Source organism: Grammomys surdaster, unplaced genomic scaffold, assembly GCF_004785775.1.
Source record: "Grammomys surdaster isolate TR1022 unplaced genomic scaffold, NIH_TR_1.0 126086, whole genome shotgun sequence".
NCBI lineage: Eukaryota > Metazoa > Chordata > Mammalia > Rodentia > Muridae > Grammomys > Grammomys surdaster.
Genome location: NW_021620894.1, coordinates 4,548,858 through 4,556,562, shown reverse-complemented (window position 1 = coordinate 4,556,562; position 7,705 = coordinate 4,548,858).

Genomic DNA, 7,705 nt, shown 5'->3' with positions numbered 1-7,705 from the left:
GGAATGTGGTAAAGAAGAAGTAGATTATATCTGAGATTATAACCAACAAAATGGGATGTGGTAAAAAAAGAAGTAGATTTAATGTGGTGTGAGATTATAACCATCTGATAGAGTTGTGGTAAAGAAGGAGATTATATCTGAGATTAGTCTTATTATTGCTGTCCATAGAAACACAAGGTAAAACATCTAAGTATATTTGTTTGAGTCAAATTAAATTAAAAAATACCAGTCCATGTAATTTTACTCTTATTTATTTAACTAGATATAATAAAACTATAATATCAAATATGAAAAGTAGATTATATATCTTCTCATACTGAGTTTATAAAATCTATATATTTTATGATTACTATACATTTCAATGTAGATGCTAAATTCGCGTCACAAATGCTTAATATGTATTTAAATGGATAATAGCTATAGTTGCTTAAGTGGATTTATATTTCCAAATATTCTCAAACTTTAAAAGTTCCAGGCTTGTAGTACAGTAGCCAAAATAAAATAACTTACATTAAAATTTTTATATGCCATTCTGCTCCCGGAATAGATACTTTTGGAGCTGAGGATCAAACCCAGGGGTAGATTACTTGTCTCACCAATATCTCAGATCCCAAATTAAAAGGAATTAAAATGAGAAGTTCAGTTTCTGTATCACTCCAGCTACATATCAAGTGTTTTATTGCCATCAGTGGCTGCTGGTTATGCAAATCAGTTCCAAAAGAAGAGCTGTGGTGCTCTACAAGACTCACGAATGGTTTCAGTGCACTTCTCAAGTCTTAGCTGTCTGTTACACTTCGGGCCCCCAAATTGGGAGAGAAATGAATTCTCTTTGCTCTGACCAACAAAAATATTTCTCTAGGAAATCTTCCAGCTTTCCCGACAATGGGACAGCATACTGATTCCATTTCTGTAATCGGACTTTATTTTGTCTAAGAGTTGACATATTCTGGGAAATAAATATATCTAAGAGTTGGGGAAAGATGACCAAAATAGACTGTGTTTATAGAACTGAGCGATCGATTCCTGGTAGTAATGCAATCTGGAATACGTGAAACCATTAGCAAAGGGGAGTCCACAGTAAGGGCAAGTTCTATTCTGAGCTGTGGAGAGTTAAGCTTTTTGAGGCTTCAGAGCATCACCAGAATAGACTGAAGTTTGAGAAGAGCCAAACCCATCACCTCAGGATGAGGAGGAGCCCTGGGGTCACTCTATATGAGTGCAGTCTGCAAGAGCAGAGATGACTAAGGACATTGAGGAGATGACCCCAGGGTGTTCTACCACAGACATTTCTCTTTCCATAAATTCACTTCAGAATTTAGTACTAAGATAACAGAAGAGTAACTTTCCTTTCCAACTCCTTGGCTCTTCAAAGAATCTTTGATTAAAAGAAATGCCCAGTTTTACAGTTGGCATTGTTTTAACAAACACCAATGTAACACTCACCATGTCCCGAGTTTTATCTGTATTAACTAACTTAACTCTCTGAATAAACTGGTGGTGTGGATGCTGTTTTCATCTGTGGAGACTGAGTCAGAGTTGTTCATTATGTTCTACAGTGGAGATAGAGGGTAAGATATGAACACATACAACCAAGGCTTTGGATCAACCAGTAAACCCATGGTCAAGGCATCTTCAATCACAGGATGGGTGCCCAAGTCCAGCGCAGGGTGAGGAACTATACCCAGTCACTAGAGATGCAGGGAACATTTCTAGAAAACTTATAAAAATCATCAGGTGACTCAGAAACCTATCTGACTTTCCAATCATGCCCTGACCTTCTACAATATCCTTTGTCTCAAAGATCTTTTGTCCAAATTCTATTTGTCCTTCAAGGCTCAGCTCAAAGACCCTCCCTCATTCTTCAGATGCTGAATCTTCCGTCATCATTACTTTCTTGTTTGGTCTCTTTCAACTGTTTGCTGGTTAATCAGGGATTCTGAAGCTTTTCTGTTCTCTCTTAAATGTTGTGTTTCTCTGAGAGTCTGGACCCCTGGAGGATGATGGGAAGTGAATCGTCCTCATTTTCTTCCCTCCATTTTATCCAGTAGGATGTGCTTTGCCTTTGTAGGCATTCCTCAATATTCACTGACCTTATTTTAATAGAAGTATACGGTGTTGGAAAAAAAAATCAATCCTAGTCAGTTCTGAGAAGTGAAGTCTTAAACCTAAACCTAAATTCTGACACCAATTAGTTATACACTTTCAGGCAGCGTTTTTTTTTTGTTTGTTTGTTTTTTGTTTTTGTTTTTTACCCCTCTGCATCTCTTAGGTCTCCGGACTCTTATGGAGCAGGTTACTCTTGTTCTGAACTGGAATTCACAAAAGGTTTTTAAATAAGTCTCTAAAGGAGGCTTCATATATTCTGAGATCACTCTTGACGAACACCCCTGGTTGAAGTGGAAGTATTTCGCCATCTGGGGCAATAGAAAGCCCTGGTTGTGCTGCAGTGGAAAAAATTATTGGTCAAAATGGAAGAGAATCCTGATAAATTGTAAGGCAATAGTCTACCCAACAAAAGACACACATATAAAGTAGTACATAAAGAACTAATGGAGTGTGAGAATGTAACTCAGTGCAGAGTGCTGGTGTCTATCATGTGTGAAGTTCTGGGTTCAAGTCCTAGTATAGCCCCTCCCCTGATAATTTGTTCAAAAGTTTCCCAATTACTGCTAAGCTTTCTTTCAAACATAAAAGTTATATTGAAGTAGCTGGGTGGTGGTGGCAGCCCACACCTTAATTCCAGCACTTGGAAGGCAGAGGCAGGCAGATCTCTGAGTTCCAGACCAACCTGGTCTACAGAATGAGTTCCAGGACAGCCAGAGCCTGGGCTACACACACACACACACACACACACACACACACACACACATCTGTCTTGAAAGAAAAGGAGGCAGGGGGAAATAAGTAACAACTACAGTATACAATTTTAAGCATTTTAAAAAGAACTTTCATTGAAAAAATGTTTTCATTCATGTTACTTTTTTGACTAAAACATTTGAATATTTTTTAAACAACAAACACTGAGTGGAATATCTCACTAGCTAGCCTGCCACTGTACAATGTAGACTGTCCTAGATGTTTTCTGTCCACCTAGAGGCTTAGATTCCCACCCCTCCCCTATGCAGATATTGACGCATGATAGCAGAAGGACCAGCGCTTTGATATGGAACCAGTGTATGAGGCAAAGATGGGATTATTATCACATTGCACAGACTGAAATGCTGAGGTCTAGAAAGATCCCGGTAAGCCAAGGGGACTTACAGGGAAGCTGGGCTAGCCTAGTAGAAAAGCCATTGACCTGACCAGGCCCATTCATTGTCCCCCCATTCATTTCTTCCCATTCATCTCTTCCCAGCCAACTCAGTTCCCTGGAAGTAGATGTTCAATGCTGTCCTTGGGGGGCTAGGACAGATTTACCAAGGGGCACAGCACCTGCATGTGAACGTTTCTGGAGCTGAGGCTGATTGGGGGTGCTAGCAGGGAGTCAGCTTCCCGTTGGGAGGAACAGGGAGCAGGTGTTCCCCCACCCCCACCCAGTCTCTCCTTGTGTTCATTGAATATCTCCGTGAAGGAGCTGCCCTCTCTCTGGGTCCCGCAAGGCGGGGGCTGGCTAACAGAAAGCTTGCAAAGTTGAACCTTGTTTACTCCTGATAAGAGAACCAAAGGGAGATTAACTTTTTACCCATCCTCCTCTGAAAGCTATCAAAAGAATTATGAAGTCCTTTCAAGATGAAAGGTGTTGGTTCTTCACAAAGGTGTCACGGTGAGCGAACTTGAGCGTCTTTTGTCCCTCTTCCCCACTGTGTGGAGTGAATGGATCCCTTCACCTCCCCGTGTATCTCTAAAGGCTCCTGTGTGACCTCTGTTCCCTAGTCCGCATACTCCTCCTCTCTGCTGCTTTCTGCTCCTCTACTCTTCGTCCTCCTGTCAGAGTCTTGGGAGCCAACACTGAGGCATTCGAATGCAGGCATTTGTCCCATCTGTTCCGTCCAAAGAAGAGCCCGGATGGATGATTTTGAGGCTGTGATTCTAGAGAAAGGCACCTATTTCCCGATGCTCCCAAGTTTACACTCCAACTTTTCCCTCCTCCGGAATGGACACTGTCTCTTGAGAACGTGCTGTCTCTACCTTACCTGCTCCCCGACTTGCTCCAAGCAACACCATTTAACTACTTCAAAGCAAGCTTGTTAGAGCTGTCTGCCACCCTACGAGGTTCCCACTTGCTCTGATTAATTAGGGGCTTGAGAACACGCGAGTTGTTTTAGAAACTTCTGTGGGTGCTCGCATTGCTGAGCAACTTCACTGTGGAAATGTTTAACGCCTAGTTGTTTTCTACTTTAGATATGGTTTACCGGCAGAGACGGTATTTTTACCCACACTGGTTTTGTTTTGATTTTGGCACTTACAGTTTACATACTCACCGCTACTTCCCACCTGCCTCCCCCTTAAAAAAAAAAAGAAGTAAAACTTGAAAAGCATTGTCCTTCAGGTGTAGAGCTGAAAAGAGCTTTATTAAAATTACTGAACCGAGTTACATCCCGGAATGCCTTTAGAGAGGAAAGCCGTGGTGATTGATTGCACGTGGCAAAATACTTGTCGTTCAGCCCCACCCCAGCCCTAGCTTCCAGCATCTTTGTTTTGCAAAGCCAATGCAGGAGACTACTGCATCCAGTCTTTTCACCTGTCTCTGCATCTTCTCCCACCTCACTGACTGCCCTGAGTATCCACTGGCTGCTTGGCTTCCAGGGAGCTAACCTAATCTTATCTCAATCTTACAGGTTTTGTTTTGTTTTGTTTTGTTTTTTCAGATGGGACTTTATCTCAAAGTCTAGGATTGTCATTCCTGTGAAACGTCTTCAGTTACCTCTTGACACTTCCTTAGTTTAGCTACCCAATAAATATTCATTTGTAATCTCTTGTGAGAGGTGTTGGGTATCTGTGCTGGATAGTTGTTTTGTTTATTTTGTTAGCATGACACAAGCTAGAGTCATCTGGTAAAGGGGAACCTCCCTTTAGAAAACGAGACTGGCTGGTAGGCGACTCTGTGGGCCATTTTCCTGATTCCTGATTGATGTGAGAGGTCCCAGCCAATCCACGGGCAGGTGATCCTGGGTAGTAGAATTCAGTAGTGTAGGCAAACACGGGGAATAGCCAGTAAACAGCTTTCCTCCAAGCCCTCTGCTTCATTTCCTGCCTCTAGATTCCTTCCCTGTCTGAGTTCCTGCCTTGGCTTCTCTCAGTGATAGACCGTGAGTGGTATCATAAGCTCTTTTCTCCTAGGATTTCTTTTGATCATGGTGTTTTTCACACTTTTAGGATGCAAACTAGGATAATCCCCAAGGATGAATAAAACCCCAGTACATTTTCTTCTTGCCTTTAGCTATAGGGTGTAACCTGGAAAATGATCACGGAACAAGAAACAATCCTTAAACATCAGCCACACTGACAGACAGGCAGTTATGGGAGCCTAGACCACATGCAGGTGAGGAATGCTCTCCTTGACAAAGAGACACTTAGGGAAAGAATGCAGGTTCAGAAGACAGTGTGTCTGTTTTTAGAAGACCAGTGAGGCCAAAGCATGGGAACATGTGATAATTAGGCATTATGTGTAGACGGCAGAATAACAGCTTAGTTTGTTTACTATCCACACTGAGTCTGTGATGAGGAATCCGAGCACACAGGGAAGGTAAGTGGCTTGCCTCAGGTCTCGGTTTGGAATGCTGCATCCGAGTGATGAGCCAAGACAATCAGGTGCCATCGGGTCCCCTGAACATAGCACCAAACTACAGAGACAGCAAAGGGACAGCTGGCAGGGACCACATCATCACTCAGGAGAAGAAAAGGGAGAGCCATTTCATTCAGTCAATGCAGGTGGTACTGAGCATTTGTTCTAGAATCCAGATGGTCTACTTAGTGATTTCCTTCATCCTAGGCAACACTGGAAGACTGGTTTGAGGGGTTAGTCCTAGGCATGGTGAGAAAATGCATGGCAATCCCACTGGTCCTCCTTGTCTTGATGGGCAGAAGAGGTATGAGAGACGGAACTACTGATTCACCTCACAGTCTGTATTGAAGTGTTATAGTAATAAGTACAGGTAGGCCGGCGGGAGCCATGAGAGTTTTCAAACTTTTGTCCATTCTCTTTTTGTTCTTTCTTTGTTTAACATATACTTAGTGTGTGGCATCTAGATACCTGGATCCCTGCCAGAAGTTGAGATAGGAGCGGGGATTTGGACAAGGGAAGTAAGAAACCAGCATAAGCATAAGCAGATTATGAGGGTCTTGGTCTTGGAGAGATATTGAAGAGGTACGTCTGATTAGAGTTTAGTTGCTAGGGTTAGTGACAGGTGGGGACAAAGGAGAGAGAAAAGCAACTGCCTCAAATCAGATCACAATCAATAGTGAGGTCTTTCATGTTGTTGTAGATATGTAATATGAAGCCATTACCTATACCTGAGCAGGGGAGGGGATTAATGAATGTAGTTTCTAGACTGACTGGCTGACAACAGTGTGCAGACAATACCGGACAGCGGTTAGAGTGTGAAGTGTGAATTGTCTGTAATCAGGTAAGAGGGGTCCTCAGAAACAGAAGAGTTGGTCCAAATGTCACTGAATCCTGCTTCTCGCTTGTCCCAAGTGTGCTCCAGAAGGATGCTACAGGTTAACAGAAGGACTCTTTCTTGACGATCAAGGCCAAATTAGCTTTCCTCTGTCTCTTGAAGCAGACAGGATTTCTTTCTGATGGTCCAGGGCAGTTTTATTAACCAAAACCTGCCTTCAACTTGGCATCTTGTCAGCCAGAAACAAACCTATTATTCACTCGGACTGCCCTGAAAAGGGGAAGAGAAGTGAATGTAACTGAAGGAGACTGTCCTTAATTAAAGGGGCTACTCGGTAAATTTCAATGGCTGCCTTGTTTTAGACAGCCCCCCCTTCCCTCCTCCCTTCCCTTCTCTCCTTTTCAAATGTAGTTTTTCAACTCCTCCTATGGTTGGGAAGTTTCTCATATCTGGGTTTTACCTGGTGGATTTTTATTTAATCTTCTGCAGATTCTCGTTCAAGTTGACTGCATTTCGAGGACTGGCACACACATGGCATCTTAGCGCCAAAGCATGCGGGCCAGTGGAGGGCTCCAGAGCAGTGAATGCAACCGTTGTGTGGCTCTGGAGGACTGTGTTGAGCCTTGGCATTTCAGAGTAGCCAGAGGGTCACATGGGCCACTTTTCCTCTCCTCCCCTTGGCATATGCAGTTGAGAGCCTCCCTCTCCCACCCTTCCACACAGCCTCCCTCAGCGGGATTTTCTCCATTCCATATGTATCTCTCCCCTGTTGACCTAACATTACACATTTTTCTGGTTAGCATTATTTAGTGTGTGGGTAGAAGCACTGTGGCTGTGTGTGATGCCTATAGTCCGACAAATTAAAGCAGAAACGATAAAGGGATTTTAAGGAACACTTGCACTGCCTAGTTATGTCCTACATATGCAACACACACACACACACACACTCACACACACACAGAAAGAGAGAAGAGACAAGCAGGCAGGCAGGCAGACAGACACACACACACACACACACACACACACACAGAGAGAGAGAGAGAGAGAGAGAGAGAGAGAGAGAGAGGAGACAGGCAGGCAGACAGACAGACACAGAGAGAGAGAGAGAGAGAGAGAGAGAGAGAGAGAGAGAGAGAGAGAGAGGT